At 48.0% G+C, this 12,202-nt stretch overlaps 2 protein-coding genes across 5 annotated transcripts in view; one reads left to right on the top strand and one right to left on the bottom strand.

The window, feature by feature from the left end:
- Positions 1-8,527, bottom strand: part of LOC146201241 (glycoprotein-N-acetylgalactosamine 3-beta-galactosyltransferase 1-like) — a 201,685-nt gene extending 193,158 nt beyond the window's left edge. For both annotated transcript variants that reach the window (XM_084595722.1, XM_084595730.1), the window contains exon 1: positions 8,391-8,527. The gene's annotated coding sequence lies outside the window, so the exon portion shown is untranslated. The remainder of the gene's footprint in view (positions 1-8,390) is intronic.
- Positions 3,475-12,202, top strand: part of LOC146201240 (PAT complex subunit CCDC47) — a 66,257-nt gene continuing 57,529 nt past the window's right edge. Inside the window, exon 1 of one of the 3 annotated variants that reach the window (XM_084595718.1) lies at positions 3,475-3,587. The gene's annotated coding sequence lies outside the window, so the exon portion shown is untranslated. Of the gene's footprint in view, positions 3,588-8,436; positions 8,571-9,104; positions 9,318-12,202 lie in introns of those variants that run through there. The other 2 variants (XM_084595716.1, XM_084595717.1) reach the window with 2 other exon arrangements.

Below are 12,202 nucleotides of genomic sequence, written 5' to 3'. Positions count from 1 at the left end.
ACTTTTTCTAGGCTGCGGATGTGCCTCCTACTTGAATGTAGTGTCATGAGTAGGATAAACGAGTCGGTGTAGATTGTTCTGCTTTTGATATTATTGATTTTTGCTGCGACTATACACACTGCGAAACATTCCGCAATAAAAATTGACACCCAGTGTGGTAGTCGTGCTATTTATTTATTTATACTGTATAGGCCATAAACTGGCCCAAGCAGGCGAGGCTAATACAAGATATAACATTGCAGAACAAAGTAGAAGGTCATTAAAGGGATAGAGGATGTAGCAGTGTTACTCAAAGGCAGCACAGTAACTAAAACAAGATAGGAAGAACAATCTACAAACAGGTGAGCAAACCGCTGTGGCAGCCAACAGGAAGTAGAAAAGCATCACAGTATAAACGAATCTGAGCACATGCAATAAATAAGATTACAAACACTCACAAATGTACCGCAGTACTTCGTACGTACATTGTCTGCTGTGTACAAAGTGTTATATCTGCAGCCGTGCACCATATTACCCTTTCTACTTTGATGCGCAGCATATATTTTTTTCTCTTCTTTTGCCCAAGGAACTTCGCAACTGTATACAGCGACTCTAGAGCAGCCACTCGAGCTTTCGCCAAGGGCGGGATAGACAAGACGACGCTACGGATATTAGGCGGAAGTAACATCACCGATCACTCCATCGTATGATTCCCGGCACACATGAGCAGCTTAGGGGGCGGCCTGCGGAATCTCAATGAGATCGCACACGAGGCGGCGCGAGGACTCATCGACCGCGTCCCTCCGGTTTCCCCTGTTACTCCACATATCGAGTACAGAGATCAATTATTCACGTACAATGAGCTCACTAAGCACTTTTATCTAGGCAGACGAGCACTTCCCCTCCCGGATAAGAAATCCCGGAATCATTTTGCGTACGTGCTTTTGTTCTCGTTTTACGTATTTTTTTGTACCCGTTCCCGTTAAGTAACGCACCCTGTCGCCGCCACCTTCCGGTAGATGGCGTGAGTAGTACATGTCCCAGATGGGCAGCTAAAGTATTTAAATACCTGTACTTAAAAAGCGTGGACCCACAATGGAGGAAAAGAACTAGGAAACTAACTAGTAAGTATGCTAGTCACAAGGACGGAGAAATAAAGAGCATTAAGCAACAGGTGAAAAACACACAAGGTAAAAATTCGATAAATTCGATGGAAAAGAAACAGAGTGTGGATTTATACCGTAAGTGCAAAATGCAGATCAGGAAGGAAGATTTCTTTGATAACTCAAGAGGCAGTGCCCCACTTTTTGAAGCTAGATCAGGGTGCCTTAGAACACGCAGCTACAAAAAGAAATTTAACAATGGAGATGACGCATGTGTTGTATGTGGAAACTCCAGTGAAACAATTGACCATATTATACTCGAATGTAATGGTATCCATCCGGAAGTTGATGCAGGCGCAATCACTGTTCCTGAAGCTCTGGGGTTTAGAGATACCAGTGGCCGGGTGAATAAACCGGCGGTGGAAACTAGCAAAAAACGACTGGAAGATTGGTGGCTTAAAAGCAGAGAAGTGACATAATGTTAGTAATGTAGGAACAAAAATTTAATAAATAGAATGATGGTTTAGTTAACCATTCTAAATCAATAATTAAGATATATGGAGAAAAATGAGCATGATAGCTACTGCTACCACCCCGTTTTAAAGGGGACGCTCCTATAATCCATCCATCCATCCGTCCGTCCGTCCGTCCGTCCGTCCGTCCATCCATCCATCCATCCAGAAAGCTGGGCATGTCAGTCACGTTACGCTTGTTCCAAACGAACTCATACCCCAACCCCTGGCGCATGAAGCACATCGACCCAGACTACGACAGACGTGTGTTAACGGTGCAGTGACCTTGTAGACTTAAACTATATGCTGTGTGGTTGCGCATCGAGCGACGCCTACGCCAAGAACAAGGAACATTGGGACAAAGTGTTAAAAAGTGCTTCACTACATGATCAGCTTCGGGCTCTTTGTGCCGATCGACGTGGGAGCTGCCCTCTACACTTGGCCCCGAGTGTCCTTCAGGACCCCTACTGCGGGAGTTTTACCAAACCAAAAGGAACCAACATGTTCCAGACGGCCGTGGAAGTCCGGCGCGGGATCATTCTCGAGCATTGGCACAGATGCCTTTTTCACTCTAGCGAGACCAAAAAATGGAGAAACAATGCAATGTTTTATAAAAGCATTATTTTATTATAATTACTGCACTATCGCGATCGAATTTTTGCGGGACGAGTGTTCTCGGAAAAATGTTCATTGTAGCTTTCCCTAGCGACTCAGCTAGTGGTATTGCCACCAGTGTATAAAGAATAGTTAACGCTCAGCTACTTTGGTTATCTGATGAGAAGAGAGGGGTCGCTGGAGAAAGCTTTGATGTTGGGAAAGGTTGAGGGTCGCCGGAGAAGGGGTAGGCAGCGAACGCGATGGTTAGATGGCATCCTCGAGGCGCTGCAGATGAAGCTATGTGATGTTAGGAAGATAGTGAGAGATCGGAAAGCGTGCAGTGATATGGTCCATAGGGTCACGAAGATAGTGAGAGATCGGAAAGCGTGGAGTGATATGGTCCATAGGGTCACGAAGAGTCGGACACGACTGAACTGAACTGTGTAAAGAATAGGTGTATAAATGCGCCGAAATATTTTTTTTTCTGCTGACTCGCGTACCGTAAAGTTTTGATCGCACACTACTTGAGCACGCAACCGGATATAATTAAAATTTTCTCAAACCTAACTCTTCAAATACAGGCTAATGCGCATCCACAGTATTCGCGGCCATGCGATTCCCGAGAAAAGAAAACAGCTACAAACATCATCAGCCTTGTGAAAACCAAGTCTTACGAAACATAACTCGAAGGAATTAACACACGCTTGCATGGAACTCTAAGAATTATAAAGCCAAGCAAAGAGAATCGATCCTTCGTAATTTTTGTAACGCTTTGCACCGGCGGCCGCATGAGAGGCCGGCTGCACCCGTTCGACCTTCATTCTGAGGATGGAAACGAGCACTGGCTTCGAGTCTATCCGATCCGTAGGTCGAATCTTTCCTGCAGATGACGCGCGGCCCGTCGTGCGACTGCACTGGTTCTCGCGGCGGCAGTTCGTGCATGGCGGACTGGTGGGGAAGGCTGGGCCCAAAAGCGGTTTAGCGGCACTGGAGCACAGCCACAGGTCGGGGGACCAAACACTCAAATGAGGAAAATATAAAACTAAAAATTACATAGCTGTGTACCAAGGTAAGAATAATAAATATGTTTTACTCTGATTTATGAAATGGTAGGCTATTTAAAAAAAAAAAAAAAAGAAGAACGCTTCGTTTTCTTTTTAATTTTGCAACACTCTTGCTGCGTCCCCTTTTAATGTTGCATCGGCACTGGTGCGATTTTGCAGGCCTTGTTAAGTGCATGCGAAGGAGGCAACGAGTTCCTTGTCGCTGCCGTACGTCTGCTCTGGTGCTTCCGGGAATGGTACGAAGTTAGCTCGCTTGTCTGAGAACATGCCGGTTGCGACGTTCTCGTGTTACATGAAAGTCATTGCTATTTGGCAGGATTCTTCCCAGTTTTGTAAGTCCTTCGTTTTTTCGGTTTACGTGAGACCATCGCTAAGTCGTGTTGCGTCGTCTGGCATGCTTTTCATTTCTTTGAAAACGCTTGGCGCTGATAAAACTGAGCTCGCGGCATGCAGCGGACTGATGCACCGTGCAAAAGTGAGGACTCTACCGTCGGTGTCACATTGCAGTGGGACTTTCACACGTGAGCTCCCGTCTGGATGTGTAGTCCGCTTTACGTATGCGTATTGGTCACTTTTATATATACTGGCTGTTTTGTACGTTTTGTTGGTGTGCTTTATCGCTGCACTTGTAGGGTTGATATAATAAAGCCCGAATTTATTTAGCTATACTTGCGAATTGTTCACTTACGCCAGCGCTCTACAGGTCATACTGTAAAAATTATAGGGGCACTTTGGACCACTAAAGTTTGATGAGCCGAAATCCATTATAGTGCGGTGGATCGTACCCCTCTATCTCCCTCTCTTCTTTCACTCCCACCTTCCTCCCTTCCTTTACGGTGTGGTACATGTGTCCGCGGAGAGGATCCCCAGGTGGTCTAAATTTCTCCGTAGCCCTTTACTACGGCTCCTCCTCCTCTCTTTTCACTTTACCTTCCCCACCCCCCCTTCCTACCTTCCCTTGCGGCGCGGTTCAGGTGTCAGAGATACGACCCCTTTCCCTCCCTGTGAACAAATTATAATTATGTCCGCGGAGAATTGTGACAGATGCAGTGCCTTTTCTATCCTGCAAATCAATTTCAAACGCCGCTAATGCCTGCTGTACTAACCCTAGACATCTGGCTCTGCTTCTGTTTGCTGTGTGGGATGCGCCAGATGAAAGGCGCCGCCCGGTGGGATCAGCTTCGTCTATGCATGGGCTGGTTGGATCACTTTTATTTCCACCTGAAATCGGCGTGCGCCCGCGGATTATAGGCTGGCAGGTAGCCCTTGGCTTGTTGCGGCCTCTTCAGCCAGATGGACGGTGCGTAGCTGGATCGCAGAGTCCGCGCTTCGCAACAGGGTATCCGAGGCTTCTCTACTTGTTATATTTTGTCCTATTCCTGGGGATTGAGGGCACTAGTCCCAAATTACGTGATCGAGGGTCCCTCTCGCCCCACAGTGTTTGCACTGACCATTGTCCCTAAGGTCTGGTAGCGCATGAAAACGCCCAGACCGGGTTCATGAAGGTATTAGTTTGTAGCCTAACATCTGGCGGGGGTACCAGTCTACGTCCCAATTTATAATGTTCGATGACTTCCCCGTAATTTTGCAGACGCTCGTCGTATGCCCAGTGTTCGGGATGCTCGATAGCTACCCGGAAGTAGAGAGCTCGGGCTAGCTCGTGAGCAGCCTCGTTACCAGGGACGGCAGCGTCAGCGGGTGTCCAAATTAACCGAATATTCCTATTCAGCTTTCTTTGGATGAGGATTTTCGCTCCCCGCCGGGGTGGCGCAGTGGTTACGGCGCTCGACTACTGTTCCCAAGGATGCGGGATCGAATCCCGGCCTCGGCGGCAGCTTTTCGATGGAGGCGAAAAGCAAGGCGCCCGTGTGCTGTGCGATGTCAGTGCACGTTAAAAAACCCCAGGTGGTCGAAATTTCCGGAGTCCTCCACTACGGCGTCTCTCATAGCCTGAGTTGCTTTGGGACGTTAAACCCCACAAACCAACCAACCAACCTTCCGGCGATATCCTCCCGTTTCCAAAATTTTGGTTGCTGTCGCTAATTATGAACTTTGCAATTCCGCAAGTGTGACAGATAGTAGCTGCGCCTTCCCCTTCCTGTGAACCAATTATTATTCCGTTCCTACGTAAGCTATCGCAACTTGCTCCTCAGTCTCTATGTTGCGGCTTGTGCTGGCTGCCGCGGATACCGGCGCCCCTCGGCCATCGAGGCTACCGCCGCACCAGTTCTGCCACTCGCCGCATCGACATAGACGACTTCCTTCGCCAAATATTTTTGAACCGTCGCTCTAGAGCTTCGGCTCGTTGGCCCTTCTTTCGACATTCAATTCTGGATGCACGAGGGAAGGGGGGACTACCAAGGCGTTCCTGCTTTCCCTACTAATTGTAACTTTGTTTTTTATTCCTCTGTCTGGAAGTCCTACTTTTGCACCCTGCCCGTCTCGGTCGTGCTTAGTCTAACTGGGAGACTGCCTCCACAAATTCTGCCCACGTGTTGTACACCACGAGTTTGAGCAGTCCTAGCGGCTTCTTAACGCATCTTCGGATCAGCCAGTCTCCAGCCTTGATGTCGAGGCTGATTCTGTGTATTACGTATATACGCCTGGATTAGTTCTAGTCGGTTTCTCTCCTTGAGGCCTCTTTCTTTAGCGGCGACCCTCCTCAAGAGCCTGAGGGTTTGCATCGCGTAACTTTCTAATTTCTTCAGGACTTCTCCGTTAATTATGCTCGTGATATTACCATCCCAAGAATCCTGATCTGATCTACTTTTGGCTGTAGAAGAACGGAGGTTTGGGCTAGTTGGTGTCCATCCATGTTTAAGCAGCAGCGCAAAAGGACAGACACGAGTGGAAGGAGGTACACAACGACGACGCTGAACGGTTTTTCCTCTACCTAAATATGAAACTCCCCGCTATTCTTGCAGCGGAGCTACTTTGGGTTATATACGAACAACGCGTCAGTCGCTGCCCGGAAATATGCCAGAACATACATCGTCTGGCGGCTAATCCACAACCCATTATTCGAACAGAGTAGATCTCACGTGACCTGCTAAGTTCACATAGCTCCGCGCAGATATCTGCAACCCACATGGAGGCTCTACCCTCACCAATGCCTCGGTTCCTCAGCATCGACGATGCCACCCTCCTTCTCAAAAGATGGATGGATAAAATTCTTTATTAAGTTCCAAACGGCTATTTTAGAGCCGTTATGGAACACTTTCGGCGCCACACACGTGCTCTCGTCCCTCCGGCGGTGTGCGAGCAATGTGATATTCCAGGGCCCGTATTCTGAATTTGCGTCGTTATTAAAGTGTCGCTATCTCACGTGATCTCGAGTCATTCGATTGGTCGAAACGCCGGAACCGGGTGTTGCCACTACGGAACCGGATGAGGAGGCAACATCATGTTCCGGCGTTTCCACTAATCAGATGACTCGCGGTCAGGAAGATAGCGACACTTTCGATAACGACGCAAACTCGGAATACAGACCCTGGGCCCGTATTCCAAATTTGCGTCGTTATCGAAAGTGTTGCTATCTCCTCGACCTCGAGTCATGTGATTGGTGGAAATGCCGGAACATGATGTTGCCACCTCTTCCGGTTCTGTAGTGGTACCGGCTTTTCAACCAATCAGATCACTCGAGGTCACGTGATACAGCGACACTTCGATAATGACGTAAACTCAGAATACGGGCCCTGTTGACATATACCTTGCCTGTTGCGCACACACGAGTTAGCGGTTCCGAGGGTCAGGGTCGTCCTCCCTCCGGCCGTCTCTCGGACGCGGCCTCAATTTCGACACAATATCTCGGCCCAGGGTGTCCTGTCTGCCATTCTATATATTCACCATTTGTGGGCTTGTTCGGCGCTGTAGCCAAAAAGGATTCGGCGTCTGTCAGTAACGGATCTCGAAAAACACACCTTCATATTGCTTAGACGCACTTCTTCGGTTCGAATGATCGAATCCGCTCCGCTCCAACGTTTTTTTCTCGAATCAGTTTAGTGCGAAACGAATGTTGCACAACTCGTGTGACGGCCGAGGCGAAAGTCCGAGCAATTTCACTGCACTACGCATTGCACTAGCTTCTCTAAACAACTTTGTGAAGGCTGCTTGCTGCATATTGTTCGACGCGCATCAACCCCCCCCCCCCTCCCACACACACACACACACACACACACACCTTGTTTCTGCTTCCACGGAAGGCATCAAAATGTGGTTTCGGAATTCTAGGCGTCAGAGCATGGTCGACGGGAATGCAGACTTCGTCGTTTCTCACGCTGCTCAATCATAGTCTGCTGTTACCAAATGTCGTGCACTCGTTGTAAGCTACAGAAGTGAACTCGTGAAGTGAATTAAAAAAAAAATATACAGAAAAAAGAACATCCTGAACTCGGCATCAATATTTGTTCATAGCAACTTCGAAAAGATCAGAACCTCGCTGAAAACTTTGCTAGCTACAAGAACTTCCCAAAATGAGTTTCAGTTTCCAACCGCAAGTATTTCGAATTTTTATTGATGGAAAAAGTACGTGTTTGCTGCAACAGCGATTAAAAACACTAGCCTCGCTAAATAATCTTCGAATTCCAGCATCAAACGTAATGGCCGGGTACCGGCGTACTGGAGAAGGAGCGCTTATCGGGCAAATAAAGCAACTAGGGCATCCGCGCTCGTATTGCTACCAAAAAACAGCAGCTTCAGCTCCTGCCAAATTATGACCGTTCGTCAAAAGCTGGACATCGCCACTGCATCCGCTAAAAACGTCGTGTGGCTTTGGTGCGTGCTTAGATCCCGGTGATGCGTACAAAACGCTCGAGTCTGTCTGTGACGCACGAGACACGTACGCGCGGAAAGACGTTTCCAAACAGGGATAAATACACGTGCCTCGACATAAGCTTGAACGCTTCAATCCTGCTTCGAGCGCAGCAATCCTGACTGGGGGTTTCGACTCTAGCGAGCGGCGGGCTTCACAGCAAAGCACTGAAGCTCCCGCTGTCTCCGCGAAAACGGCTGCACGGATCTCGGGCATCCTTTGATACAGAGTCTGCTCCATAGGCAGCCTGCTATGGCCTACGGTAAGCGACGCCCCACGCGCTACGAAGGCGGCTGGGGCGTCGGCGGAAAGGCTGGGCGCTTACCAGAATGTCCAAGGCGGCGATCGCCGTCTCCGCCAGTCTGCGGGCAGCGACTTGCGGCTCGCCTAATCCATCCGCATAGGCGGTGGCGCGCGTCTACCCGTGGAAAGCACTCCACTAACCGGGAAAGCGTCGAAAACCAATCACATCGCCGGCCAACATCACGTTCACATAGCACGTCCGGTGAGCGACAAGTTGGTGTAAGCACCCTGCTTGGTATCCGTGATTGAAAATGATATCGACACTGCAAATATTCAAAACGCTTCCATGTGCACAACGGTAAACAACTGTCTACTTAAACGGTGCTTGTCAGGCTGATGTAGCACGATGTATGTATTCTCGTAGAGGGGGGAGTGGGCATACAGAAAGGATTATGGAGTGGGTAGCACGGTGGGTAGTAGAGGTAGAGTGACCACTCTTTCATTGGAGTACCGTAGTACGCTGATGTAGAGCTAATACGTACTAATACAGAAACTCTATGATTTGGCATAGCCTGCCATCTAGGGTTTAAGAGCAAAACCAACAACTACTAAAAAAAGAACTACCTACACCAACGGAAGCAACTTATCAGACCTATAATAATTTTAATCAGTAAATTCTTATAGATTGATTATGCTATGTTATGTTTTAGGCGTCATTTTCATTATTATTTGCAAACCCCCATATTCATTGTTTCTCTGGCAACGTTGGCAATCAGTGCATTTTTTTATTTTTATATTGTTGCAATGAGTTGCTTGAGACTGCATGCGATGCTATCGGTTTGGATATATCTCTGGTAATCGTGATCGTGGTGCGAGAAAGTGGGTCCTCTACTGGTTTTGTTCGTGCGCGTTTACCAGTCAGCGAGTGTGGTGATCACTGTGTCGTGCTCTCGCTGAAGTACCGCTTACGGTGCAGGAAGCCGGCCCTCTTCCTTAATTAAGTCCCGAGGTGAGCATACCGACCTCTCCGCCGTTCTGCAGCCGGGGTTGCTCGTTTCCTTGCACCGGGGCCTGTGCTTCGATGCCGTTCCCTACATGTCCGGATTGCAAGCGCGGATTGCAAGCTATGTCCCGGGCAGCGAACGAGCGGCAGCGTGTTCGCCCAGGTTGAGGGACGTTGCCCTCGGAAGCAGCTTGTAGTGCGGCCGCTGCTGCTGACCCTGAACCGTCAACGCCGAGCCAGACAGCCAACCCCTCGACGACCCAGCATCGATTTCGCAGAGCCGTGTTCTGCTTCTGCTTCATGAGTACAAATAATCGCGCAAATAACAGCGCTGGTCCTCGACTGGATTTAGCTGTGGAATCAAAATAGCTGAAGGAAAGAGTCTCATCTACTTTTAGCGCCCTTCTTCCCCCATTGCCGTTGCACTGTAGCCGTTGTGAGCTTGTGGGTAGGAAAAATGTGACAAAGCAAAATATCTACAAACAGGCCAAAGAGGCCTTACTACCGAGGCCCTGGGTTCAGAGCTGGTTCGTGCTTGGGTTCAAAGCTGGCGCCATGAAGAAGTGCTAGAAATCGACAGTAAAACGCAGAAGCGGCAGTGCGAACGTCAGTTATTTGGATTATCAGGTTATCTGATTATTTTCAGGTTATTACCGTACAGCTGCAGCATTTGAGCTAGGAGAGTCAGTCATTTCGGCCAAGCGTGCGGACCCAGTACAGTAATAGCTGTGCATATATCTGTGTTGATATGCATCGGATAAGTTTTTCGGAAACAGAGCATTTTGTTTCTCAAAGAACCACTGTTGATCGCTTTATCCGCCAAAAATCGGCCGCTGCATCGAGATGGGGGCGGGGTTGAAATAGGGAATATTTCAGTTCAGTCGTGTCCGACTCTTCGTGAACCTATGGACCATATCAGGGATTATTTACATGACATTATAAGCACCAGCATTGAAGTGCGTACTGGAATTTTGAAAGCAGGGAGCTCAATATCATGAGAAAACAACACACAGTTGTTTTGTTGCTGCAGCAATGTTGCTACCCTGTCAGATTTGCATGTGGCACTCCCATAAAGCGGACCTGTAGCATTCCCTTGGTCTCATGGGCCTTATTAGAAAATCGCCATCGATGGATGGATGGATGGATAAGGCTGAACCCTTTGAATCGGGTGGCGGCGCCACAGGCCGCCTAGCCGTGAATAGTAATATATAGTGTGGACCTATTCTTGCCTTCCTTTCAGCCACCAATCATCATCATCATCATCATTTATTATACCCTTAAAGGCCCCGGGTGGGGTATTACATAGGGGGGGGGGGGGGGGGAGGTAACACATAAAGATAACCGTTCATGGTCTAAACATAGGTACAAAAAGTCAAAATGCTCAAATACAACAATTCAAATGAAGGAGGCACTGCAAATAAAAAGGAAGAGGAAACAATCGGTTATGAAGCGAAATGACATGTCAAGCGTTCTTTAAATCTAGTAGGGTCACGTTCGGTTACAATGTGTTCGGGAAGCTGGTTCGTTTGGTTATTTCCACCCTTTTAAAGTCTATTTTCCCTTCATTATCCTTAAACCCCAATGCTTTGGCTAAATCTGGCCCATTGCCTTGAACTATAGGGCGGAGCCCTTTACAGGAAATTATTAAGTGTTCAGGCGTTTCCTCATCCTCCCCACACACCCTGCACAGCGTGTCTATCTCTTGGTACTTGACTCGGTACGTCTTAGTCCGCAATACTCCTGTCCTAGCCTCGAACAACAATGGGCTGCCCCTAGAATTGTCGTAAATGTTTTCTTTGGCTATTTCCTGCTTGAAAGTTCGGTACATTTCTAATGCTGATTTAGTCTCCATCCCTGTTTTCCACAGACTCCTCTCTGTTTCCTTAACCTTTTTCTTAATTGATAATTCCTGGCTGGTCCCCCTACTGCTGTCCAAATATTTGCTTGCCAATTTTCTTGTCCGCCTTCTCCATCTTGTGTCAACATTCCTCATGTAGAGGTAGCTGAAGACTTTCCTAGCCCACCGCTTTTCTCCCATTTTTCTCAATCGTTGCTCAAACGCTATCTTGCTGCCAGCTTCCCTGCTCTCAAAAGAAGACCATCCCAGGTCACCCTGCACACCCTGGTTTGGCGTATTCCCATGAGCTCCCAAAGCAAGCCTACCCACCCCGCGCTGCTTAATTTCCAACCGTGCTCGGACCTCTGATCTCATACACAGGACTGCATTGGCAAAAGTCAGACTAGGAACCATCACCCCTTTCCAAATCCCTCGCACCACTTCATACCTGTTGTAATTCCACAGTGCCCTGTTTTTCATGACAGCTGCGTTTCTACTTCCCTTAGCTGCCACATATTTTTCATGCTCCGTTAGGTATTCAGCTCCAGTATTTATCCACACTCCAAGATACTTGCACTTATCCACTACTTCCAGCATGTCCTCCTGTATCCTATGTTCGCCGGCCTCATTATCATTAAAAATCATGACTGCCGATTTTTCCTTGCTAAACTGCAGACCTAACTTATCTCCCTCTGTACCGCAGATATCCATCAACTCCTGCAAATCTACCCTGTTGTCAGCCATCAGTACTATATCATCTGCATACATTAGTCCTGGTAATGACTGTGAGATAAATTCTCCTTGCTTGAATAAAGAAATGTTGAAGCCGAGTCCACTCCCCTCTGGTTTAGCCTCTAATCCTTGCAGGTACAGCATGAACAACAAAGGTGACAGGGGACATCCTTGTCTAAGCCCCTTCTTTACCTCTACAGGCTTCGACACCTTTTTTTCCCATTTTATTAGCACCTGGTTATCCTTATAAATATCTTTTAAAAGATTGGTTACTCCGCTTTCCACACCTAACACATCCAGAATACTCCATAAGTATTCTTGA

Source organism: Amblyomma maculatum, chromosome 2 (genome assembly GCF_055883805.1).
Source record: "Amblyomma maculatum isolate TAMU_Amacu chromosome 2, ASM5588380v1, whole genome shotgun sequence".
Classification (NCBI taxonomy): domain Eukaryota; kingdom Metazoa; phylum Arthropoda; class Arachnida; order Ixodida; family Ixodidae; genus Amblyomma; species Amblyomma maculatum.
The sequence above is the reverse complement of the archived record's forward strand: the minus strand, read 5'-3'. Positions and strand labels throughout refer to the sequence as shown.